This window comes from Phyllostomus discolor, chromosome X (assembly GCF_004126475.2).
Source record: "Phyllostomus discolor isolate MPI-MPIP mPhyDis1 chromosome X, mPhyDis1.pri.v3, whole genome shotgun sequence".
NCBI classification, from domain to species: Eukaryota; Metazoa; Chordata; class Mammalia; order Chiroptera; family Phyllostomidae; genus Phyllostomus; species Phyllostomus discolor.
The window spans coordinates 106,785,591-106,812,790 of record NC_050198.1 but is presented as its reverse complement, the minus strand read 5'-3'; the positions used below and the strand labels follow the sequence as shown (position 1 = coordinate 106,812,790).

The 27,200-nt window shown below is 41.5% G+C and overlaps 1 protein-coding gene across 1 annotated transcript in view; it reads right to left on the bottom strand.

Annotated features, from left to right (window-relative positions):
* Nucleotides 1-27,200, bottom strand: part of PCDH11X (protocadherin 11 X-linked) — a 388,808-nt gene that overhangs the window by 25,025 nt on the left and 336,583 nt on the right. The window lies entirely within an intron of this gene.

The following is a 27,200-nucleotide window of genomic DNA, read 5'->3' as shown; positions in this document are numbered from 1 at the left end:
GGGAGAAAGAGAGAGAGAGAAACATCAATGTGAGAAACGTTGATTGGTTGCCTCTCATGTGCCCCCTACTGGGGACCTGGCCCGCAACCCAGGCATGTGCCCTGACTGGGAATCGAACCAGCGACCTTTCAGTTGGCAGACCAGTGGTCAATCCACTGAGCCACACCAGCGCGGGCCAAAAGTTAAATGTAATCTATATTTACCTGTAGAGAAGACGGGGCTCAATTGCCCCTGGAAACTACTGCTGTAATGGAAAGCAAACAAAAATGTTTGGTGTCATGGAACTTTGGTGTAATGGGCACCAAAATAGGGATGAGGTGTTAGAAATCAGGTAGGCCAGATAAATCTTATTGCCTTAGTTGTACCACACAATGCATTCCCATTAGCTCCTTGTAAAGAATCGATAAGCAGAGAATTTAGATTCTGGGTAAGAGATCCAGAGCAAAGGTTGGACGTCAGATAGGTTTACATAGACGAGGTCGGTAAGCAGTAACTCAAGCTGATTTACAGCTGAGGGGCTTGCTTCATACTATTATAAACCCGGATTCACATCCGAAGAGCAACTTGAGGGAAAGAGCTCTTTCCAGAGGCTAAGCTGCTTAAAATCACTAGGGGTAATTTTTAAAACTGGGTACTGAAGCGTCAGAATATGTAAAATGGGACTCTACGTAATCCGTAAGAAATAAAAACGGAATTTTGGTTCGATCCGTGGTTGCCCTTGAAACCCAGTTCCAAAGGTCATAAAACACCAAAGCATTGTCGTCTTCCTGGGTGATGTTCACTCGCCTTCTATCTTCCCTTTTAAAGCATTCTGCAAAATATCTGGAGTCATAGAAAGAGGATAAAGACACAGGGCCTAATTGATTGGAAAAAATGTTCAGAATCAGGAACGGATGTATGATGGATGAATTGTGAGAGTGCAAGCGTTAGACCCAGGGTGCAGGGCAGGTGCTGTGAGTGAGTAACAGGAAGGGCTTGAGAATGACGTAAGCCGATTCTATGCCGCAAAACCTCTTTCCCTGGAAGTCTCAGAGGGAAGGTCAGTGCGCCTTGTAGTGCGTGTCCTTCCTTTTAGGGGGAGCCACGGGCCCTGTGGGTGCAGGTGACCACAGCAGAGATGCCGGCAATCGGGACAGACCCCTGTCACTGTGTCCCGGGCTGCACGTTGGTGCTCATAGAGTTAAGACTACGATAGCACTGCTTAATGTCAAATTTCAATCTTTTTTTCTGAGATGTGAGAAAGCGTTCAGCATTAGTCTTACTATTTATAGAAAGAAAATGTAGCTCACAGCTCTCTAGCACATGATGAGGGAAAAATAATGAGGAGATGAGTAGATAAAACATTTGCGCGCCCGTTTAATAATGCGAGATTTCAGCGATAGACTGACTACGCTTCTGCGTGTATCTAGGAAGCAGATACAAAGAGCCCGTGGGCAGAGTAGTAAGCAAAAGAGGCGACTCATCCAAACTAATAAATATCATCATTTTGGTCGAAAAGCAGTGCATCAATGACAAAAGGTAATATGACAGTGGGTAGCAATGACAAACTGGATTGCCTGTCACTGTGATGTTACTCTAGGGGAAAAGACTTTAAATGAGACAACTTTCAAGGGATATGCATATTTATACGACATCTACAGGAGCTCCACGACACTGAGACCAAATCATCTCCAAGAACATTTTACGGTTTTCTAAAACAGCCCGAGAAGTTGTGTTTTGCTACCTTCAGCAGTTTTGCCCTCAAACACGATGTTCAACTTAGTACCAACCAGAAAGCTTGGTCCGTCAGTTCCTTCTCGATCTGCGGCAGATTCCTTTGTGATCAACATCTTTAACGGCCGAGAACAATGCGTGCCTACACGTTCTCCAGTGGGGTTATGTTCGGGGAAAAGCGTGTGTATTCCAGTCAGACACACCTGAGCTTTCATTCTTTGGCACGGCATCATTTTTGATCAGTCTCAGGGGCGCTTTTCTTTCTTTTTTTTAAGAATTTATTTATTTTTAGAGAGGGAAGGGAGGGAGAAAGAGACAGAGAGAAACATCCATGTGCGGTTGCTGGGGACCGTGGCCTGCAACCCAGGCATGTGCCCTGACTGGGAATCGAACCTGCGACACTTTGGTTCGCAGCCTGCGCTCAATCCACTGAGCTATGCCAGCCAGGAGGGCCGCTTTTCTTAAGCTCCAGAATGAGTTTGTAATTCCTATCCCTTGTCAAAGACTGTTTAGACAATTAGAGATAATGTATGTAAATTGCTTAACACAGGACCTGGTAAATACATTAAAATAACATCTAATATAAATACAATAAATGTTAATGTTGACCCCTTTTTATTCGTTGCCCCCACCCCAAGATATTTCTACTTATCAGCATTTTCTCCGTACATTGAGTCATTTTTACAAATGATGTCTGATTATGCTCTTTTTTCTCTCACTCATATATAATTGAAAGCCAATCAACCATTCCTTCCATCCTACCCCCAGGGCAAACAAATCACTTGGTATTTGGCAGTATAATTCCTCAACTATTAAGGCAAATATTCAAATGTACAAAGATGTAGCTATTGACAGTATTGTTATCTCTGGCCACACACCCTCAAAAGCTCCCGAAATCACGTAATGAAACAATCATTTCTTACCCACATGTACTTAATGGGAGCATAGCAAGGCAAACGACAGGGTAAGAGGCATAAAGATAAAGTGAAAGACACTGAAAGACAGTATTTGAATATACTGTGAGTATTAAAAATGAACCAATGATAAAGGTATACTTTTATAACTCAGTCAGAGAAAGCTAAATACCATATGATTTTACTTCCATGTGGGATCTAAAGAACAAAACAAACAAAACAGAAACAGACTCCCGCAGGCACAGAGAGCAGGCTGGTGGAGGCCAGAGGGAGGGGGTGGGGGCTGGGGTGAGAAGGGGAGGGGCCGACAGCACAGGCGGGCAGTTACAGAGCCGTCAAGTGACGTCAAGTCCAGCCCAGGGAAGATGGTCAGTAATATTGGGAGAGCTAGGTAGGGGGCCGGGTGGGCCCTGCAAATATCGGGGGGGTGGGGGGAGCACTTTGCAAAATCTACAACTGTCTGACTGCCATGCTGCGCACCTGAAACCAATATATAATACACACAACTAAACAAAAATAAAACAGGTTACTGTAAAACAACACATAATTGTGATGTATTTTCCTGTCAGAAGTCAAAAAACAAAGAACATGATGTTATTACGGTATTTGTGCTTCGTGATGCGAACGATAAATTGAACTAATTACAATTGATATGGTAATAAGCCTTTTAATATATGACTCTGTAGTCATTAGCGATATTTTTAGCCCTAGCAAAGAAAGAGTAATAATTAATTAAGTTAAGCACTTTGTAAGACAGAAAATGGTACTGGCTTAATCATAAAGTAAAATAAAGACAAAGGACATATTGCCTGTGATTAGGGGGAAGGAGGAAGGCAAACTTTTTCCGTGTTTTTATAGACATGATAAATCTGTTTGCTACTATAATATTAGGATAAATGCAGGCTTGTCTTCAATTATGAATGAATCAACTCCCAGCCCCACGGTTCCCTCATCATCTGAACTCCAGTGAGTCATCCGGCTTCCCCACACCTATTTCATCTGCCAACGCACTTGACACGCATTGTTGTATGTATTCTTCCACGAAATGAACTGCCTAACATTATCATCCTCATTTCAAAGATGCGGAAACGGGGTTCGCAGTGTTTAAGAACTTGTTCAAGGTCACACAGTAAGCAGTAGCAGCAGGACTTGAAAGACGTTTGTCTCTGTAAGTCATGCTGAACGCTTCCTACAAGATTTGTTCAGTATCTGACAAAGTCCTCTTCTGCTACTGTGTTCACAGCAGGTCTTTGACAGGCCACGTTAAAGATGTAAAACTGAAGGGTCTGATCATTCTAAGTTTGCTGCAATTCAGGAAATGGGCATTGAACAAGCCATCCAAAAAGACGCTTAGACCGATTGGAGAATGGAAGATACCAGCTCTTTTTCATGGGCCTGAAGGGTATGCCGTGACGTTCTTCCAAGAACAGAAATGGCTCAGTTGGACTGATCTGGATCATGTTCCCCAGAAATCACTGGTCTGCAGCCACAGAATTTAAAGTCCTGCCCTTGTTTTGCTGCACTTACACGCGGCTGGCTGGGAGTTGCATGTATCAGATCGGAATTCCTCGTTGTTCTCGAATGAATCCATTGTGGTGGAGAACTATCACGCTGACATTTTGTGTGCGGGCAACCTACTCGGTATGGGAAGATCCAGCGAAAACCCTTGATAGCTCTGGGCCTGGCGAGCAAACACGTGAGGCTCCCACTGCGCCCACTGAGCTTGCTGGGTACCCATTACCCCTGGGGTCTCCTCCTGGATCCCAGCCTCAATTGTCTTTGCACTTGGAAGCTCTCCACTGTCTATTTGGGATCTGTTTCGTCAAGTGCCCTGTTTGTCTGCGAGGTATCGTTCGGGCTGCCCAGCCCCACTGACTCCCTCTCCTCGGCCACTCAGCTTCCATGTGACCCTTCAGAGCTGGGTCACTTCTCCAAACCTGACTCCTTTGCTGTCAGGCTATTTCTCCGAAATGCGCTGCTCCAGCCTGTAGCACTCAGGGACATGAGCCAATTCATTTGATGTTTAAAACCCACAGGCTTTCCTCCTGCTCATTTCTAACTACACGGACTGATGTCACCAAAGGTAACTTAGAATATCAGTGGCCATTATGGGGAATGTTTGAACTCCCCAAACTTTTATTTTCCTTTTTATGTTTTTCAATCACACTTTGCATGCAATATTATTTTGTATTAGTTTCAGGTGTACAGGGTTAGGTAGGGTTAGGCAATCCTATACTTTACGAAGACTTTGCCTGATAGTTCCAGTACCCACCTGACCGTGTACATACTCATTGCAATATTACTGACTATATCCCCTGTGCTGGACTTTACATCCCTGGGGCTGTTCTGTAACTATTCTCACCCAGCCCCCACCCCCTCCCCTCTGGCCGCCGTCTCTCTGTTCTCCTGTCTGTGAGCCAGTTTCTGAATGGGATGCCTGCTTCGATTGGTATTTTGATGCTTCCAAATGGTACTAGGAATCCAAAAGTGCCTCTTGGAAGGAAAAAAAACTGAAGTGAGCCAAATGTGCACTTACAGAAATAAATCTAGCTCCCAAAGCGTTGTGCTTTCCTCCCGTGCATTCTCCGTCTTCCCTACCTCCACCTCCTCCGGGCTATCAGCACTTCTGCCTTTCAACGTAAGTCCTCTGAGGACCCTAATAAACCAGAAGTCCCCCATTTCCCCCCAACTAAGGAAGACTGATGAGTCATTGTTAAAGGGCCTCCTAAAGTAACCGAGGGAACACCCCACAAGGACTTTAGAAAAACAAACCTCGAACTTCGTAAAGAAATGCTAGCACTCTCCCTGGAGCAATGGCCATAGCCTTTGCAAAGACAGCTGATTGGCAAGTTCATGCTAATTCAGAAAAGCCTGATAAAATTGTTTGTGATTAGTATCATTAACTGCAGACTATTTTCGGAGGAAATTCTGATCTTCCTTCAGAGGCTGATTGTACTCAGGTAGACTCTAACTGTGTATGCTTATTAACGGCTGAACTGACATCTCTCTCTTTTAGTTCAAAGAACCCGGATGGGATGGGAGGCCGCGGATATCCACTCTAGGTTTAAATCTCTGGCAACTCAGCTTACTCACAGCCTCTATGAGTCAAGGGGAAGCCAGACTGCCAAAATTCCTCATATTCAACTCTGGCAAACGAAGGCCTTTCTGCAAAACCCCAAACCTGCTGGCTTCTGCCATTCTTTCAAAGAGCCAACAGATTGGATAAACGGCTGTCACAAATGAAGCCCTTGTGCAGTGTTCAACCTCCCGATGCCCTCCGAATACCCGAGGAGAAGCTGCAGGTGCTTTACCCAGTCCTGCCGCTGGGTCGGCTCAGAGAACCTCTCTCCGCCTTCGTGGCTACAAGCAGCACCTGCCGGGATGGCTAGTGAACCTCACTCAAGTCTCTCTCACCGAACCGACCCCCTTTTTGAGAAAGGCCCTCTTCCCGGGGAAGCTCTCCGACTGATATTGGTAGAAGCCACAGCGTACTTCCTACGTGCTGATGGTAGCCACAGCAGCTCACGATTTGGGCGTGTAAGGGGAAAACAACAACATGTAGCTTCCTTACTGTCGGAGTACATCAAATTAAAAATGGCCCGTAAGTTCAGGAGCCACTGGATGCTATACATTTTCCTGCCACGTTAGCTGATTTTAAGACCTGCGGGCACCTCTGCAAGAAGGTCCACCCTCAGAGAAACTAAAAGCACTCAAACCCTCGTCACGGTCCAAAGGGATATTTTCCCAGCTGATAACTTAGACATTTTAAATTGCCTAATGGACCATTCAAGGCCTAGCAAATGGATTTCACACAGCGTCCCCCGTCTCATGGATATAAATATGATTCAGTCACGGTCTGTGTGTTTTTCCACTGAACTGAAGCTCTCCCCTTAGACAGGCTACTACGTCTTGTGTAGTTAAAGTCCTCTGAGAAAAGTTCATCTGTGCCTGGGGGCCCACTCAACGAGCGCAGTGCCGTTCGGCCAGTGTTACAAGAGACTTTTCCACTGTGCTCACAACTCTTCATCCTCGGGTTCAGCCCAACGCAAAAACAACCTTGTTAAGCATCGATTGGCCAAATTTGGAGAGGATTGCTCTGCCTTTACTCTTTTGACATCTCAGATCCGCCTGCTTTTGGAGCTCATGAGCTCCCGCCCCTTTCCACCCACAGCAGGTAGACAGAAACACGGGTTGGGCAGAAGTAGGTCTACACTAGTGAGTATGAAAAACACAGAGTTGATTCTTGTATCATTATTGATTCATTACCGTATTATTTTCCATTCAAACAACTGTGAACTTATTTTTGCCCACCCCCCATTTCAACATTGTACAGGCCTAATCGCTTCTATGAAAATGAACCACGTCTTAGTAGAACAGTCTTTCCACAGTGCACTCTTGGGAGCTGAAGGCCGTAGGCGCCACGTTTGGAACCTGGAGATTTATTGATTGGAAACACACCTCTTCTGGAATGACCCCACCACGTGCCGGTAACCAACCTGTCTGCCACCAAACTCCTGGGAATCAAACTCCTACATTCGGGAGAAATGCTCATCTAAAGAAAGCAGCAAACCCTTATGGAACCTGTGCACCAGCGGTCCTACTTCTGGGGGTATATCCGAAGGAACCCAAACCACTAATCTGAAAGAACACAAGCACCCCTATGTTCACGGCAGTGTTATTTACAATTGCCAAGATGTGGAAGCAGCCCAAGTGCCCATCGGTAGATGGGTGGATAGAACAGGTGTGGGCCATTTACACAGTGGAATGCTCCACGGCCAGAAAAAAGGAGTTCGTCTCCTTGGCAACAGCATGGATGATGGATCTAGAGGATCTGATGCTTAGTGTAACAAGCCAGTCAGAGAAAGACGAGTACGATACGATTTCACTCATACGTGGAATCTAACGAACAAAAGCAATGAACTAACAAAAGTGAAACACACTCATGAACTCTAGTGGATGCTTGCCGGAGGGTAGGAGTGTGAGGGGACTGGATGAAACAGGTAAAAGGTTTAAGAAGTGCAAATTGGCAGTTACAGAATAGTCACGGGGATGTCAAATCCAGCACCGGGAACATAGTCAATAATGTTCTAATACCTATGTGGCAGGAAAAGAAAACCCCATGAAAAAGTTTCTATGCTCTGTAACTTCTTTGATAAGCAGTGCTCTCTGTAACACTTGCAAAATGCTTTGTTTTTATATGATGAGGAGCTGACTAGCAGCCGTCACCAAGGTAACATTATCTCAAGGCCAAAACACTGACCTTCGCTTAGCTTCTGCTTCTGTATGCTTGCTTTAGCAAATGGCTCACCCCCTCCCTTTCTGCCTGTGTAACTAGTATTTAAAGAAAGCCCCAGTCCAGCCTTTTTGGGGACTCAGAATTTGGGATTCCCCTCTGAGCCCCCCAGGTATATAAAGTTTGTACTTCGTCATCTCTCCGCGAGTGAGTGATTTTCCGCAACACCTATGCATGGGGCCAGGTGGGTGCTGGAAATATGAGGGAAGCACTTTGTAAATTATGACTGTGGAACTGCTATGCTGCACACCCGAAACCAACAGAACGTGATACTGAGTCTAAACTGTAACGGAAATAAGTGCATTGTCCTTCGGAGGCTGCAGGTACCGGATTGCAATCCTTTGTGTTCCCAGAGAAATCCGTTTGCTGGAGAACTATCTGCTTGGCGTTTTGTGTATGATCCCACACACACGTACACAAAGTGTTGTTTATTTTTTTTTAAGATTTTATTTATTTATTTTTAGAGAGGGAAGGGAGGGAGAAAGAGAGAGAGAGAGAAACATCCATTTGCGGTTGCTGGGGGCCGTGGCCTGCAACCCAGGCATGTGCCCTGATTGGGAATCGAACCTGCGACGCTTTGGTTCCCAGCCCGTGCTCAATCCGCTGAGCTACGCCAGCCAGGGCAGAATGATTTATTTTAAGGGCCAATTGGTCACATCCTAGCACACACAGGAAGGAAAACACAAACCTGTGAGTTTTAATGAGAAAGGTAGGAGAATATGTCGTTTTACATGTGCTTCTCTGTCTCATTATCTCCATAAAAAGAAACTTTTTACTCAGTAAACATCAGGACATACAAAAGTTTTTAAAAATACAATGTAAATACATTGGACACAGAAACACAGATAAAACTTTAAATTGTAAACTACTTGTAATAAACCTTTATAAACCATAGTTTAATTATATGATTCAGCAAAGCTTATGTCTCCTCAGGGCTTTTTTTTAAAACCAACTTCAGCACTGCATCCTAAAAAATTGAAATCGTCAAACTATGTGAACTGGAAAGACTTTTTCAAAATATTTTTCTCCCTGAGAAGGTAAATCTTATTCTCCTCTTCTTCCACTTCTTTTAACAACAAAAGCTCATAAGTCAAACTCTAATCAAGCCAAAAAATTCCAATTTTCCTTCTTCACCTCCCCAGGGGGTACCAAGACATTTCCCAGAATCTTTTATTTTCAACCGTTTGATATCAAGACTTTTGCTTAGTCCTGTTCCTTTTTCACTTAGAATCATCACCTTCTCTGTGCTTCTTTTCTAACACGCACATGCTTTTTCAGCTTCCTGTGAGTGGAAATGTTTTGGGCTTAGCAATGATTAACAGTGCTCCATTCAGCAGGCAGAATGATGGTCACACAGCCAAAAAGATATTAATAAGTCACTCCTTTCACTGTGCCCCAAGGCTGATGAAATTCTCAAGACTCCCCTTGGCATAAGAGAAATTTATAGGGAGATACAGACCTATGAGTCTTTCCTCTTTACTTAGACAAGATATGAGCTCTCCACATTTGCTGAATGACGAACGGTATAACCCCGCAAGAGAACAATTTTTCCTGCATTTGCCCTACTGCTTTCCCAGACAGATTTGCAAGTGAAGGGGTTTTTCTCATAGGAAATATTGGACATACGTATCCAAGCTCTTGTTAATAACACTAAGTTCGTAATATTTCCTTTGATTAAGGAATTATTGTCACACTGAAAAAACTGTTACGCCTTTTAGTACGGCGCACAACTTGTTCAGATAAGGAGATCTCAATTAGACTACTGTTTCTTTAAATTCACATTAGCACATTTGGAAATTGAACAGTTGATTTATTAACTTAGGTTATTGCTAAGATCTTCTTTATGAAATAGTAAGAAATGAGGACTGAACTAGCAGATGAATGGAAAATATATTCACCACATATTTCCCTGAAACACTTGCCTTGATGCCTAGATTTTTCATTCATTGATTAAACTGGTTTTATAACACCATTTGAAGATTCACTTTTCCACGAGATAAAACTACGTCGTTGGCAAGAGATACAATCGATTTTGAAATACAAGGGTAATTTATAGGCATCAGTTTTGTTCGTCACTTTTAACTGTGAAACTAGATGCTCTTAAGTAAGCAGGAGTAACAATGATTTGACTGTACAAAACCTTATCTGATCTTATCCAGCCTCTGTCCTTGCCAAATACTGATGGAAAAACAGTTTAGCAAACCAAACTAACTAAAGATTTACCGTCTCACTCAGCAAGTCCACGCCTAGACATATACTCTGGATAAACGAAAGCACAAATGCACATAGAAACTCGTCCAGGGATGTTTATAGCATAATAATAGAAACGTGGAACCAAATCAACCTAATGGTGGTATGTTCATAAAATTAGACATTATTCATCCATAAAAAGAGGAGAATACCGATACACGCTGTAATGTGGACAAACCCGGGAAAGATTCCGCTAAGTGAGATAAGGAAGACCTTCTGCTGTGCATTCCATTTATATTAGAAATAAGGCAATAGAGACAGGAAGTAGATTAGTGGTTGCCAGGAGTTTGGGGTGGGCACAAAGAATCAGTTTGGGGATGATGAAAGGATACTAAATAAGTGACTCTTCAGAAGTGTTACCCCTCATTTCAAGCCTGGGTGTTCATGGTCTTGAATGACTAATAGAATGATCATATATTAGAAAGTTTAATCTAAAAAAAAACCTTAGGAAATGTCACATTATGTGGTGGCCAGATTGAGAATATTTTTATTCTTGTATAGTACAAAATATTAAGGATTTCCTCACTGTGCTTTATTTTATTTATCAAATCCATAAACGTCATTTCTCCTTTTGTTTCAAAAGTTTTACTTCTGGCAGTAACATTTTACCACCCTCACGATATAAAGTTTCTTTGTAAGAGACACTTCTTTCCTTCCTCAGTAAAAACAGTAATTTGCTCTTGTTTTTTTTTTTTTCTTTTCTTCTCATTTTTTTTTTAGACAGAAGGGGCAAAACTTCAAGTTCATCAAGCAGCAATGTATTTAGGTACACATGTAGGATAAAAATGGATTCACTATTGAGTATCCAACTTTTATTGGTATTTTAGTAGTAGTCATCAAGGGAATACACTACCTGCATATCTTATCACTATGGGAGAACTGATTTGTACTGAATAAATCTTTCTATGTCAATTAATTCTCAGAAATGACATGTACTGTGGAAGTAATATACACCAGGCACTGTTCTAAACATGTCACATACATTCTTTCTCTTTTAATCCTCAGAGAATTCCCACGAGGCAGGTCCTGATATTATCTCCGTGTGTCAGAGGAGAAAACGTGAGTGAGAATTCTTGTTACCTCCTGCTTGGTATTACATTTTCAAGCTCACATTTCAAAATAATTGAGAATACTTCCATTTAATAAGTGTACTAAAAATCACTCTTCTTATTGTGCTTCCCACGCCCACTGCGAGACCAAGTTCAAGACTAACTGCGGCTTTAATTACACATTTTTCTTTCTTTCGTGTATCATCCTTTAAACATTTCTCTAGCAATTTCATCCTAGTTAAATAATTTAATTCTCAGGAGAAACTCATCTCGATTCCATATTTCAAAAATGCAGTCTCCTCAAGACATTTTAGAGTTGGTTCTCTAAAAATGCTTTAACGTAGGTAGAGCATCCTGAAGAATTCAATATAATTATATCTAGATCCCCACGTGTTCCCAGTGTGGATACACTATTACGATTTCTTGGAAATGTTGTAGTCACCCAAGGCTGTTGGATTTTCCAGTGATGTGTCTGCCTTTTCTTCATAAGAGAAAGCACTGACTTAATTCAATGAACCAGCTAGAAAATATTAGTTTGCTTTTCAAAGCAGAGGTAAATGGGCAGGTCTGTGCATGTATGCATTGATGTCTCAGAAAAAGATACTACTATTGTGTTAGCCTGTCCTTCACCTAGCGCATGGTACGTGAGACCAAGTTCAAGGTGATGAGGTCTGGAAAGGTTCCGGTATGTAACCCATTGCTTTGACACCACCAAGAAGCGAATAACATAGTGTGGAGCCTCGGGGTTTTTGTTGGCTGCCTTGAGTGATTTCTTAGAAAATATAGGGAAATCTGCCTTGACTGGCATAGCTCAGTGGATTGAGTGCGGGCTGCGAACCAAAGTGTCGCAGGTTCAATTCCCAGTCAGGGTACATGCCTGGGTTGCAGGCCATGGCCCCCAGCAACTGCACATTGAGGTTTCTCTCTTTCTCTCTTTCTCCCTCCCTTCTCTCTCTAAAAATAAATAAATAAAATCTTTAAAAAAAAAGAAAATATAGGGAAATCTTATCACGAGCAAGGTTCGTCCTAAGATGCTTCAAGGCAAAAATGCACTGAAGTAAGACCAGGTTTGAGACTCGGCGAGTTCCCGTGGTTTCTCTGTGTGTCTTTTTGTCACAGGGCTAATAATGCCCAGCTCGACACTAACGACAACCACAACAATCTGTAAATGTGCAAAACATGCTGTTACAGGTCCTGTACTTCGTGTTTGAACACAGATTGTTTCATTAAGACCGATACAATTACATCCGCTTTAGAGCTGAAACAGATTAGGTTGATAACAAATGAGGACAATATTCAAACCCGGACTCCCTCTGCTTTTCTGCTTTCCACATTAGCATTGCCTATTTGCCCCTTTGCTACAAAAGATGGGGATTTTCAGTTCAAAGAGTCTCTGTTGTCCCTTTCCACCTAAGTAACCCCTAGCAACGTGTTCTAACAGCCATTTGTGCCTGGGGTGAGCACATGTTCTTACAATCCCAAAATCACACAGCTGCCACAGAAATGCCCCTCAGACTGGAAATTTTCACGTATATTTTTTCCCTCCAGAGGAGATAGTACAGGAACATATACTGGCCACAGGCAAAGACACAGCATCCGGTGAGAAATTCACCCACGTGGTACTCAGTGCGGTCTGAATATTCAGCAAGTTGAAAAGGTATTGCTAAATGTGCACTTCTTAGAGATAAACACTTCAGATAATTGAAAGTCTCAGAATGGATTTCGATAGTTTAAGGAGACCTTTCATGCACAGTAATTGAAAAGCAGAGTGAATCGGGTGTGTCTGCGGAAGCTGTACTTAAAAATCGAGTAATGGGCTAGGAGAATATGAGCTGAATCTCTTACAAGTGTTATGAGGAAAATTCCATTAAGAGAACAGGAATGTTCAGAACAACCCAAAATACAGTTTGTTAGGGATACTTAGATCACCCAATACCTGAACCACTCTGGGGTAATAAGTTAGTTTCAAGATGTTAGTTTGACGATTCAGACAAAAACCCTTTCCCTAAATTTAAACCAAAAGCTAATGAAAAAAAAAACACAGACTGGTATTTGCACCATGGCTGCCTTTTTAATTTAATTCCTTTAACCTTGTCTGCCCAACTCAAGTGTTTATATTACTGCCGAGTCAATTATTCAGGATTACGGAAAACAGGCTTCAAGGACGATTATTAAAGGGAGGAAATGAAGTTGAAGTAAAATGGAAACTCGACAGACAACACGGTGTCTTATCAATTAACAAGCTACGCATTGCACTTAGATCAAGGGCTTGGTTTGTTTATTTTCACTCAGCCTGAAGTTCTATGCTGCCTGGTTATTTTCATACAAGCAGGACAATGAAAACATTACAACTCATACAATCCGAAAGGGAAACATTGTTACATTACTGAACGTCCTTTATTTTGAAGACAGCTTCTGACTATACCCTCTGTTTCCTGTGAATTGTGGCATATTTCAATGTGAGTCTCAAAATACAAAAGGGAGAGCTATTCAGGCTCCAATGAGGACATGACTTCGTATGAAAATTGACGGGTTCTCTCAAAGATCAATGATTACTTTTTTCCTACCATTGTTCCCATATGTTGCACAAAGGAGCTTTTAGAAACTTGATCTTTGTCTAGACAATTGTTTGTCTAAATAAACAATTCTTTACTTAGGGGTGAGGATGGAAGTTAACAGCTATTATGCCATGTTGCCTTTTTCGAAATGCAGATTCAAACAAGAACTGAGGCAACACTGGCTGCTATTAACCAATAACTAGTTAAGTTATTAACTAGTGGGTAAGTGTGTGGACTTCTCTCAAACCAGGAGAAGTGGAGAATCCTAGGCACAAACCATTGTGCAAAACGAGAATGAGAATGTTTCTCAAGAAATGAAAACTTAGTATTTTTGGTCACTATTCATAGCATTTTCTTTTTATCTCATCTTTTTGCCCTTAAGAAATCAGGATACCTAGACTCCTGAGTTATAATTCACTTGAAGAAACTCTAGGTCTAGTGCGAGCGAGACTGACCAGCACAGCAGGACTCACATGTGGACACATCTGCTGTCCCCGTTCTGACCCAGCCCGGCCGCTCATTGCCATGGTGAGGCAAATCCGACAACGCATTACACCCTCCCGCACCAGATGATGGTCCGTGTGACGGTCTGGGACAGAGTAACTTAACTCCAAGAGCTCCTGCTGCTTTCTCTGACTGCGGCGTTGCTTTTGATTGGTGTTGTTTCCCTGGGAAATTGCTATGAAAGTGAATAAATGGAGGTGGCTGTGCTGTATTTTCCCAATATGGACATCAATTTTCGCTGAACATAATGATAGCAGCAGCGCAGCGGCTCACACCCGACATGTACTTTTTCCTACACGAGATGAATAAACAGGCACTCTTATCTGAGAACAGAACTCTTGACTTCTCAAGTATTGGGGCAGAAGCCAAAAGTTTGAAAAATGTAGGCTTTTGCCCCTAGGATCGAATAAGAAAATTAGATGTCCTTCAGGCGGTTGAAAAGTATGTTGTGTTTCAACACCCTTGCATATGCAAAATTAATTTCGGGCACGTGTTAACATTAAAGATGAATTTCTGTCCCAGATGTTACTTTTAATTTTGCTATCATTATAGTTATTTTAGTCTCATATTGATTTATGAGAATGGGGTCGATGTCAGTCTGAGCTGTAATATTTGTAAAATATCGATAAAATGTTACACACTCCGAAAGGGTTGAGTGTGAACATTCCCTCTTTACATTCTGTTAGAGCTGTTATTTCATCAGTTTGCACATTACAGTTTATCTTTAGGTGCAAATCAAACCTTTAATTTTGTACGTGAACTTCGATGATTCAGCCGAAGTTCGTGTTGGACATTTTGAGTTTAAATGACTGACATGTCTGTTGCTAAACAAATTCATGTCACTTAAACATGCTCTCACCGATCTAGCCCCAAAGAGGACAGTGAGCACAGTCATCTGTACACAGTTATGTTTCGTTTTGAGGCCCTGTTTGAAGTTCTGATTGGAAGCCCTCGATGCAAACCAAGTGATTCCAAGACATTGGTCCAAGTCTAATTCTGAAGCTGCTGAAAAGTTGCTCTGACCTGGGCACTCAGAGCTCTCCCTGAACAGTTGCTCGCATCCTCCTTTTTGTCCTGCCGGAAATGGCTACTTAGAGGACCTGACTGAGAGTTAAGTAGGTAAAAGGACTTGAGAATGGGTGACAAGTATTCCAGGGCAGAGCTTAATAGATCCGTGGAAGTCAGAAAAGACTATAATGCATTCTTGCAAGTGTTCATTGTTCAAAATACCTGCAGTGTGCTGTTTCAGAAAGCCAACACTAAAAGATACATGTAAATGGCTGAGGCAGGATCTTTACATGCTTGGACCTGGCTGCAAAGACGAGGAATAACTTTAGCTTCTACATTAACATGATTTTGTTCTCACCATACACTGTGAGATTTCACTGACGTCTGAACAGCCTGTATTTCTTCACCTACTGTTTGTCAGTGTTGCTGTAAACTGTGCAATTAATTGCCTGCAACAGTTCATTCCTAGATTGTGTGCCTGTGAGAGTCATTTCACCCTGATCACCACATTTGCATTCATAATTAACCAACCAGTATTGCCAATCTCATTGTAAAAACTGCAAGGCCCTAACTAAGACTCAACTGCTAGAATTGTTTTCATGCGGTTGTTTATTTGTACTTTTGAAGGAATTCCTGCTTTTAAATATAGAATAAGTAAGTAGATAATTTGCCTCCTAGACTTCTTAAGCTTTAGAGAGGCTCATATAATTTTTTGATTTGTAGATATTAAAACAATCTAGTCTATATCTTGGATAATGAATCATGATTTTATATATCCTACTAAATTATACTGTCTAGGAAAGTCATTTCAATCAATAAATGTTTATTGATTAATTACTAGACTGCAAAATGATAATACAGTAGGTGTTGGGGATTTAAAGCTGAAAAACACCAGTTCCTTATGTTTTATGGAACAAAAAGCTAGCACAGGGAAAATACATAAAGCCCAACAAATATATAAACATAATAAGGAACCTCCACTTGCCTCCTAGGATGAGCAATTTACCATTTACCATTCTGCCTGAAAGGAAAATAATAATAAAAACAAAAAAAGCATACAAAAGATGTGAAACATGGTTTTCAAAGTATTGGGTACCAGATATCCTGTGAAAATTCACAACTCCCAGAGCATTTGTTCTTCATCAAGAACTTCAAGAAGTTCTTTCCTCAGAAAACTAAACATGGATCTGCCTTTTGACCCAGCAATTCCACTGCTGGGACTCTATCCTAAGAACCCTGAAACACCAATCCAAAAGAACCTTTGCACCCCGACGTTCATAGCAGCACAATTTACAATAGCTAGGTGCCGGAAGCAACCTAGGTGCCCATCAGTAAATGAGTGGATCAAAAAGCTGTGGTCCATTTACACAATGGAATTCTGTGCAGCAGAGAGAAAGAAGGAGCTCCTACCCTTTGCAACAGCATGGATGGAGCTGGAAAGCATTATGCTAAGTGAAACAAGCCGGGCAGTGAGAGACAAATACCATATGATCTCACCTTTAACAGGAATCTAAACAACAAAACAAAACAAAACAAAACAAAAAACTAGCAAAATATAACCAAAGACACTGAAATAGGAGATAGTCTGACAGTGGCCAGAGGGGAGAGAAGAGGGAATTTCAGGGGGGAATGGGTAGGGTTTACATGAACAAATTTGGAGGACACATGGACAAAAACTAGGGGTGGGGGGTAATGGGGGGAATGGGGGAGGGTTGGGTGGAGGGGCTGGAACGGGAGTAGGGGGGAGAAAACTGTACTTGAACAATGATTGAAATAAAAAAAAAAGAAAAAAAAAAAGAACTTCAAGAAGTTCTTCCCTTAGCAGTGCTTACTAATTATTTCTAGACTCAGAAGCGCTCCAGTGTGCCTGCGGTGAAGGGAACTCAGAACCTCACAGACACCTGTCTCGTGTTCACAAAATACCGTGTGCAGTTCTTAACTTTATCAGCCAGACAGAAACATGTACACATCTTGATGCCAGACAAAGAGGCCAAGATGGAGCGGTGCCCCAAAGATCCAAGAGGATCAAACAGTTTTTCAGTGGCAAACATCTTGGCAAAACAAAGTACAAAAATATTTATTTATAATAACACAAAAATATTCAACACCCAACAAGGTAAAAGTTGGCACACCTGGCGTCCAACTGAAACATATCTGGCATAAAAAAGGCAGAAAACTAGGACTTAAAATGAGGAAAAGGTAATATTTTGAAACTGACTCACACAGGTGCAGGTATGAGCATTATATTTTATTATAAAATATAATAAAAGTCACTACTACATTTTTGTTGTTTAACACGTAGAAACAAGGGGTATACTAAGAGCTGAGATTGATCCTTTAGAGATGAACAGTATACTATGTGTGACGAAACACATCCTAGATGGATGTAAATCAAAATTAGACACTGGAGAGGAAAGGATTAGTGAACAAGGCAATAGAAACTCTGCACAGTGAAACACACACACAAAATATTACAAATGAAACCAGCATGAGAGCCGTTCACTTTCTGGTCCGGCGTCTAAGGAGCTCGAAAGTTCCCACTGTGTTGGAACGAGTGAAAAGCGGAACAAACTCACAAACCAACTATTCTTAGAGTTGAGAGAAGTGAGGTCACAGGGCAAAGCAAAGCCCTCCAAACTGGAGAGCCGGGCTGGCAAACACAGGTTCACAACTTACAGAAGCAGAAGACCACCAGGAGGGAAGTGGTGAACTGCCACGTTGGCCATTTTGTCCTTACAAAAGGGGGCGGCGGGGGGAGCGACAGTCCAGAACCACAGGTTCACTAAAAGGCAGAGACCTACTCCAAGGACTACAGACCTAGTCACTATCATTACTATACTATAATTACTATTACAAGGATGATTAATATCATAAGGACTCTGATGAACGAAATACAGCATGCAGAGCGGATGGGCAGTGTAAGCAAAGGGACGGAAAGAACTAAAAAGCAATGCTAGAGACCAAAAACACTAAAATGGAAATGGTTTTGTGCTTGGGTTGCGGATGGTTTTATGGACTCAACAAGAGGCAGGACACAGCTGAGGAAAGACTCTGAGCTTATTTTCGCTGCACTGACAGCGGAGGGGTGCCCGGTTCTCCCGGAGAGACGGGGGCAAAGCGACTCTTCAGCTGTGGGCTGCAAAGCGTGTTAAAGCAGAACAAGCTTTACGAGCAAACACAGAAGCTGAGTGAATCGTTCCGCGAACCTGAATGTATCTGGAATGTCTACAGCATTGAGATTGGTGGCAGATCACGGGAGACTTGTCAGGCTAAGCCATGCGCAGTGGTCGATAAAAAGAACGGCAACCAGGAAAAAGGGGTTGCGTCAATACAGAAAGATTTTATACAAAGATTCAAGGAACCTCACTATGAAGCCACAGTGTGATGGAATGAGGAAGGACTGGGGCAGAGTATGACAACTCAGAGGTTAATTATCAACCCCTCTAGTTAATAACTAGGACCACAGGCAAGCCACTGGAAATCTTTGAGCCGCGTTTTACATGTTAACAAGGGAAGCAACTTAGAATCGTGGATGCAACACCAATGCAAAGGGACTTTTGCATCCAGGTAGGAACATGAGAACCCAGAAAGGCAAATGATCATGTTCTTTTTCACTGACAGTGGACGTGAAACATTTCCAAGTTTGATGTGTTTACTGATATCTCCAGTGAGAGAAGCAAGCTCCCTGAGCCTTGAATGCATTATGTAAATTCAGGGCTGTCAATGACGGGGAATGCCTCACAGTGCTGCGGGGCTATGATACCCACTGGAGAAAACAAAGCTGAATTAAACAAATCAAATGTCAGCCTCTTTCCAAACAAAGTGGAAGGTAAACAGTTTCTACATACGGCATGACAGGCGCACTAACATCGACTTCATTTTTCACAGGATAAGCTGACAGTGGCATTTAATGCCCCTAACAGGGGAGAGCTGGTCCCACAGTTCATGCGAGAGAAAGGCCAAGGAAACAAGACATCTCTTGAATCACAGATGACATGAGGAGGGTTTAGAACAACTATATTTGCATGATCTTCAGGTTATTTTGTAATAACAGGCTCTGAGCAATGCATACTTCTTTTCTATTTCATGTAATTTCATGAAATAGAAAACGTGGACCCTGATTTTCTCTAAGGGAATTGTGAAACTGTACATGAGTTCGGGGTGTGCCTTCCTCAGCTCCCCTAGAATAGCCAGGAATGAAGTAGCAAAATGGAGTATTTTCATACGGGTAAATCTTTTGGTTGTAAAGATGGATTTTGTGATGGAAGGAATACACCACTGCCGTGCATACAATGTTATCACTAATTGATGACCGCTTTGATGTTCTTACTGAAATAGACTTACAGGCTGATTTAAAAAAGTAACATTTCAATCAAAAGTCAAAGACATCACTGGACTGTATTCTCACATGAGATCTGCATTTCTGATCTTTTAACATTATAATATGCACCCATGTACCCACATCACGTGTATATTTTATATTGATACTTTAGAAACATATGTTTGCCTCCAAAGAGTCTGATTCTTAATAAAGAAAACATTATAGCTTATTAGCTTCCATTTAGAGAAATCACAACCTACACAGTATCAAACATTGGGCTCTCAAGGGTGTTTTATAGAGATGTTTGCAAATTCCTGAGCTTTCCCTCAGACCACATGGCTGGATGAGTTCAGGAATGCCCTAGGAGGCATGCGCCCTCCTCCCATCTGACTCGGGAGCAATTGAGCCACATGCAATCTGTAGAATTCTTCTCAAAATAAATGACAGGAAAAAAACTAGGACTACATGCAAATCTCTACGCCCCAACCCCCGGCACACTGGAGTTGCCAAACAGCGGAGGTAGTGCATCAGCTTGCCATTCTGTTATTAGGGCTAACAGAAGAAATCCGCTTAAAATATGTTGCGTGTTTTCAATGGTCAAAACATAGCTGTTCATTTACAGTCACACCCTGGAAAGAACGCTAAGCAAAGACAAAGTTTGTGCTTAAATGGAAACACCGATTGCTTGTCCTGCTCAAGTCTGTTCAGACTCTCCTATATAGGAGACAGCGTGTGAATTTGCTTTCAGACGCCAGAGTGAACTGAGTGTCAAAATCAAGTGAGTTGAAATCTTTTCGCAGGTGGATGGTCTTGCTCTCACTTTGTCAAAATTGCAACATCCAGGAGGCACAATAAAGCACAATGAAATGAGGCATGCCTGTAGTTAGCACGCATGATCTAAACAAACTACTTTCCATCCCTTTGTATGGCACAGCGAGGTCTAAAACACACTTTCCCCCCAACTGCATGCCTATTTGGAGATCATTTTGCTACCTGACTTTCTAATGAATGGCACAGTAACAGTTTGACTCAACAGTGCACAGAAAAAAGCAGCTTTCTCCAAAGCAAATATAGTTTACTCTGAAAACTGCAAGAGAGCAAAATAAAATGACTGAAGAAATGTGCTTTGCAACTTATGGGAATGTTTTGTGCTTAGCTGTTGTGTAGGGAAGATAACATCGCAGCGAAGGTGGCCATGCTTGCAACAGTGAATTCAAATGAGTTGAATTATAGCAATTTATTTGCATAGACTACCACTGTAAGAATACTGTTTTCTGATACAACGTAGGTTACCTTAAAGTTTAAGTGGCTTATTATTTTATTGTAGAAACAGAAGTACCTTCTAATCCTTCAAGTTGTTCCCAGAGGCTCAGAACCAATTAGCAAAAAATTAACAAATACATGGCATTTAAAAACAATAAGAAGCTAATTAATCACAGCTCGCTTCAAGGTTTAGAAATAGCTACAGTAGAGTAGGTTTGAGGACAAAATCCCAACTTAAAAAGCGCACTACTTGCCACATGAATCAAGCTGTTAATAATTAGAGACTTAGTATGAGACATGGTGTTAAGCTGTCCAGACTGTAAAACACGGTCCCGGAAATGAGGATTGCACGGCATTTTCTACATTTTATTTTCCATTTATATTACATGGGAAGAATCATGGGAGATTTGAAGTACAATTTATTATAGAACATACATTTGTTTCCATCTTTTTCTTCCTGTTTCCCTTTATAAACTGTTTAAATAAAATTTGAATTAGGATTGTGGCAATCAATTACATGGTGGAGGGGACTAAAAAAACCCCGGAATTATCCTCTGTTGGACAGGCCCCTTACAGGACAGGCTTCCCCCACTAGGTGAGTGTTCTAGGAGCCCATCTGCATCAGTGCGCCAGCTGGTGTTGTTGTGAGAGGCTGCGTTTGGCCTTGGGGAATTTTTTTGGAAGACTCTTTCAATGCATTTGCCCATTTCATAATGGGGGATGCACGAGTGCACCTGCCCACATCATGCTGAGTGTTCAGCAGTTTTTGACCAAAAACGGTGTGACCCCTGTTTTGGGGTCAAAATATTTTGGTTAAAAGAAGGTATGACCCCTCCCTATCCACCTGTTCCTACCCTGAGGGACGTTTTTTTTTGTTTCCCCAGATGAACGAAGCCCTCAAAGGGAAATGTTTTGCCAATGCGGAAGAGGTGAAACAAAAAATGGCAGAAGCACTAACTGGCATCAAAATCGACGAGTTCAAAAACTGGTTTCAGCGGTGGAAAAAATGTGTGGATAAGAGTACTGCATCAAATGGAGAGTACTTTGAAGGTGACAGAGATCTAAACATGTAAGAATGCATACGCAATGGTTTATCAGTAAATTCCATTTCGGGGGTCTCCCCCGTATATGTCATATTTTCAAATACATTTGAATAAGAAATACTCATACTGTACTCAACTCTCTTCCTCTCTGTGCCTTGTGTTTTCAGTTGACATTTTGTTGTTAATTACAGTTATTTAGTTGTCAAAACTCGCAGCTTAGAATTCCCTATGACGCTGCATCAGCAGTCACAACTGTCATTAATTTCTCCTCTTGTTGTCGCTTCAGTAAATGTGCTGAACACGGACTCGCTCAATGAAGACTGACCTCTCAACGAGATCTCCAGGGAGAGTGTGGTGGCTTTGGATTCATTATAAACACAGATCTACGTTCTAGAAGTGCAGAACTTCAACTAGAAGTTATTAAAGATGATCATTAGGGAGATTAAATGGATGAAGATACAGATGGTCGAAAAATATTTTTTAAGATTTTATTTATTTATTTTTAGAGAGGGAAGGGAGGGAGAGAGAGAGAGAGAAACATCCATGTGCGGTTGCTGGGGGTTATGGCCTACAACCCAGGCATGTACCCTGGCTGGGAATCGAACCTGCGACACTTTGGTTCGCAGCCCGAGCTCAATCCACTGAGCTACTCCAGCCAGGGCTGAAAAATATTTTAATAATAATAACAGAAAGGAGTCAGACAGAAAGGGTTCTATTATTCTGTCCTCAGTTTAGCCACATGAATATCTGAAGACAAAAAAAAGGAGTGGAGATATGTATAGAAATCACCTAACAAAATGTCAGTCTGACCACGAAGGAAATAAACACTGTGGGAGAAGGGACACATGTATTCTGCAGGAAATACACATGCAATTGTAAATATGTCTGGCTTTCGGGGCAGAGGTCTCTAAGAAGCCACTGTCTTCCCCAACCCTAACGGGTGGCCATGTTGACAGTGGTGGCTATTTTGGCTCTGAGCTGAAGCTGGGTGCCTCCCCCAGGAGTGTCCAAAAATGAGTGAGCAACCTCATTCACACTGATAATGCTAGTGAACTAACAGCACCATAACGATACCCATAGTAAATGATAATGTACTGGCATGCCAAAATGTAGATTAATTCATCCCTGATGTTTGTAGGTTAGAAATCTCACCCTGGCTGGTGTGGCTTGTGGACTGCATGCTGGCCTGCGAACCAAAGGGTCACCTGTTTGATTCCCAGTCGGGGCACATGCCTGGGTTGTGGGCCAAGTCCCCAGTAGGGGGCATGTGAGAGGCAACCACACACTGATGTTTCTTTCCCTGTCTTTCTCCCTTCCATCCCCTCTCTCTAAAAATAAATTTAAAAAAATCTTAAACAAAAAAGATGTCTGAGTCAACGTTAAACAATCACTTTGGATATAAAGCCATGCTATAGGACGGCAGATTTACAAATGCTCCCCGGGTGTGAATGTGTGTCCAGACATTCGGAACACACACAAATTGCCTTGTGTGTGAAATCAGCCCCACACAGCTGCAGGTGTCCTGCTCTGGAAAGTTGAGCAGGAATTAATTATCCACATGAGCATCTGAAAAGTTGCTCAGATCCCCCAGGCCTGTTCTTTCTTCCTTCCTGTGCGCAGGACGATGAAATCGAGCGGAATCCATACATCACAGCTTCTGAGCCACTGTTATTCCTGCAGATCAGCGTTTGTGCGGTCTATGCCTGCTCTGTAAGGAGTTTGTTATATATAGATTTGCACTGATTAGGCTTTTTCGGTGTGCTACCTTGAAACTATTTTGAATATCAATTTTGAAATAGAAAAAACCAGCTCCTTGAAGCCTCCCTGAGCCCAGCAATTACGATTTCTAGTAGTTAACTAGCTGAAAACTGGAAATCCAACCTTGTGTCTCTGCAGCCTACTGAAGGGAGAGACAAACTCTGGCTACCACTGACTAAAGACTTACTGAGCAAGTACTTCCTGCAAAGCTTCTGAGCAGTGGTAACACCAGGGAACAATGCCCTTGGATGTTACATCCTAACGAACTGACGTTCAAGCGATTCTAGAAAGACATTTCTCTAACATTCAAGTCATTATGTGATCTGGTTCTAATAACAGATTACACCGAGCTCACTGATGGGTGAGGTGGCGCGTGCGCATCATCACTTTGCCAGCACTAAAGGACCTGAGAGAAACGGGTTAGTTCAGGGACTCGCTGCGCATTTCCTGGGGATGGACAACCCTTTACATAACTGTATCTTCACCTCAGGTATCATATTAAAGGAATCTATTTTGAATCTAAATCCTTCCTAGAAGCTTCTTTCTGCATGCCATGTCCTACCCCGATGCCTGAGGGCTCCAATTGTGGACTGAACTGTCACTGAACAACAATACTCCTTTTTAATGATGAAGATTTGAATACCATTTGTCAATAGTAACTACTCAAAAATCTTACGTTTTTATGCTCTTCTCTCTGTATACAGAACTTAGCATGACTAAGTAGTAAGAGACTTCATATTTTATAACTGATTATCAGAAATCTGTATTAGTATCTTGTGTTAGCCCAAACACAAGATGCAAAAGGCATGTGATCAGTGATCTCAGCGGCGGGATGTGGTAATAGATACATTTGTGGTTGGGTATATTCAATAACGACATAAAAGGGATCATAGAGACTAAAATTCTAACATAGCTTGTCCGTATCTAGGTGATGATGGTAACTGACCAGTCCAGTTACTGCTGACCAAGGCCAGGATATTGGGGGGTTAAGATATTGAAAATCAGAAGGAAGAAAAAATACCCATATTTTCCCACCACGCAGAGGTAATTACTGTCAACTTTGTGCTCCAATTTAACATGAAACTTGAGTTCTACCTTTTTAGTAGCACGAAAAAGTTAATTGCCTCTGTAACATTTGAAGGTTCATTCGTTGATAATGAACATATTTACATTGCTGCCTGTGAGTGGAAGCGGGTAACAAAAAATCAAAGTGAGTGACTAAGAAAAATGGGGACCAAGTTGTTTCACTGGAAAATAATAACGTAAGTTGTCAAGCGGCATAGAGAATACCTAACTCAGCCTATCCTATCACAGTTAATAGACTAGTCCACTGGGCAGGTTGCACTTTTTAAGTTCAAGCTCCTTGGCAGTGAGAAAACTATGTATTTGGCGCGTCAGCGAAACTTGGCCAAAGAGGGCACTTTAGCCACAGTCGGTGGAGGTGTAAGGGTTCACGATGTAGTACTCCAATTTCATGCCTCACATGGGATTGTATGAAAAATAATAGGAAATCAGAACTATTTGCTAAGTTTATTTGCCCCTATCAAGATATTTGCACAGGAAAAAATAGTTTCCCAAGAGGAAATGGAGTTAGGGCGAAGAAAATGAGTATGATGTAATTGGGTTTGGAATACACCGGATCAAATCAGTAGGTTTTCTTTTAAAAATAAATTCAATATAGCAGGATACAGATATTTGAATTAACTTGGAGTGAAAGTCAGTTTACTTTTTAATAGCTTGGCATAATAATACGCCCACGATGTTTAGCTCTTATGATTCTGTCCCTTTATATTTCAAGGAGCACATAATACATGTTGACTATGATATGGTAGGTGCTCTGAAAATACTAGTTTTAACACAGTACTATCCCACATTTTCTGATGAAGAGTAAAAGCTACTCGAGTTTCAAATGATGAGGATTAATAGGAGCTAAATAAAAGTGACAAATGCCCTGCTTATTATTTAATGTATTTATATAGGATTATTTTCATGAAAGCCATTATAAGTGGAGACATTTATAAATAAAATTCAAATAAATTTATAGTACTTGCCACGTTGCATATAACATGCTCCGCGTCATTCAATCATTGTATCTTGCCCACTTCCTCATCCTCATTAACAGTGCAAAGAAATCATTGAGGGGATAACTCCTTTGGGTATTGGGAGGATCAATGTCACGGCACTCAATAATAGGGACATTGAAAAGACTTCATTTTTTCCTGTTGTTTAACTGGTGAAAATGCATCGACACAGGCAGCGCTTGACCTCTAAACTGTGCTCCGCATCCTGACAAAACCTCCCATCTGCGCGCTCCATGCGAGCGCGCTGTAATAAGCTGCCGACACCCCGCACCTGACTCAAGAGAAATCAGCTCCTTGGTGTTGTCCTTGCTAATTCTAATAGTCAGGCTGAAAAGCCTTCCAGCCCTGCAGTTTAGGGAATAATCAGGCTTTTTACATATTTTCCTTTTTCGCTCTGTTGACAGACAAAAATGAGTATTGAGAACTGCAAGACTTTCTTCTCTCATAATAAATGTTTCCCTTCAGTTGAACAGAACTGATCATTTCACCAATCTTGCTATTATTATGCAAGTTTGGATCTAAGGGGAATACGATATTACCTATTATCGCCAGGAATTAAAACTTTATTGCTTATTAAAAATAATGAATGCACCCATGCTCTCCCGGCCTTAAAATAGTTTCATATTTTATTACCTTAATAAATACAATTTCTATTTAAATAGAATAATTGTGTCATCTGGTTCTAATATTAACCCTTTGTATTATTAAAGACAATCTTGATTGGCCACATGCTTCCTATGATATGTACGAGAAGAGGAGCATTTCGGACAAGGTGCAAACTTCCTGACCTTTTCCTACGTCGTGATGTCATTAATGTTCAGGTCAGTTACCTTTTTATATATTCTTGTTTAAAAGATTTTGTTTATCCTTAGAGAGAAGGAAAGGGAGGGAGAAAGAGAGGGAGAGAAACATCCATGTGTGGTTGCTGGGGTCATGGCCTGCAACCCAGGCATGTGCCCTGACTGGGAATCGAACCTGCGATGCTTTGGTTGGCAGCCCGCACTCAATCCCCTGAGTCGCACCAGCCAGGATATATATTCTTAATAATTTTAGGTATATGATCAATGAAAAAGTGCTCCAAATATGATTGCATAAAATATTCATGGTTTTTGCTATTGTAATAATTATAACTCCAAAACCTTATTTTATTTAAATAACTCAGCAGTAATTTTAAAAATGAATATCTATTAACCATTTTTAGATAAAAATTTATATCAGCCTTTAATAAAAATTGAGCAGTTTTAATATGATCCAAGGGTAGTCATCCAAAATCAATCTTAAATTATATACCTATTGGTATTTTATATAACGTCTCTTCTTTATTTTATATACTTATATCTTTTAAAGCAGTCATTTATGAAAACTTACGGAATTTCTCTCATGTATATTATCTTTATATGTTTCAACACAATACATTTCAACTCTTGGGCTTTATTAATCTTAGA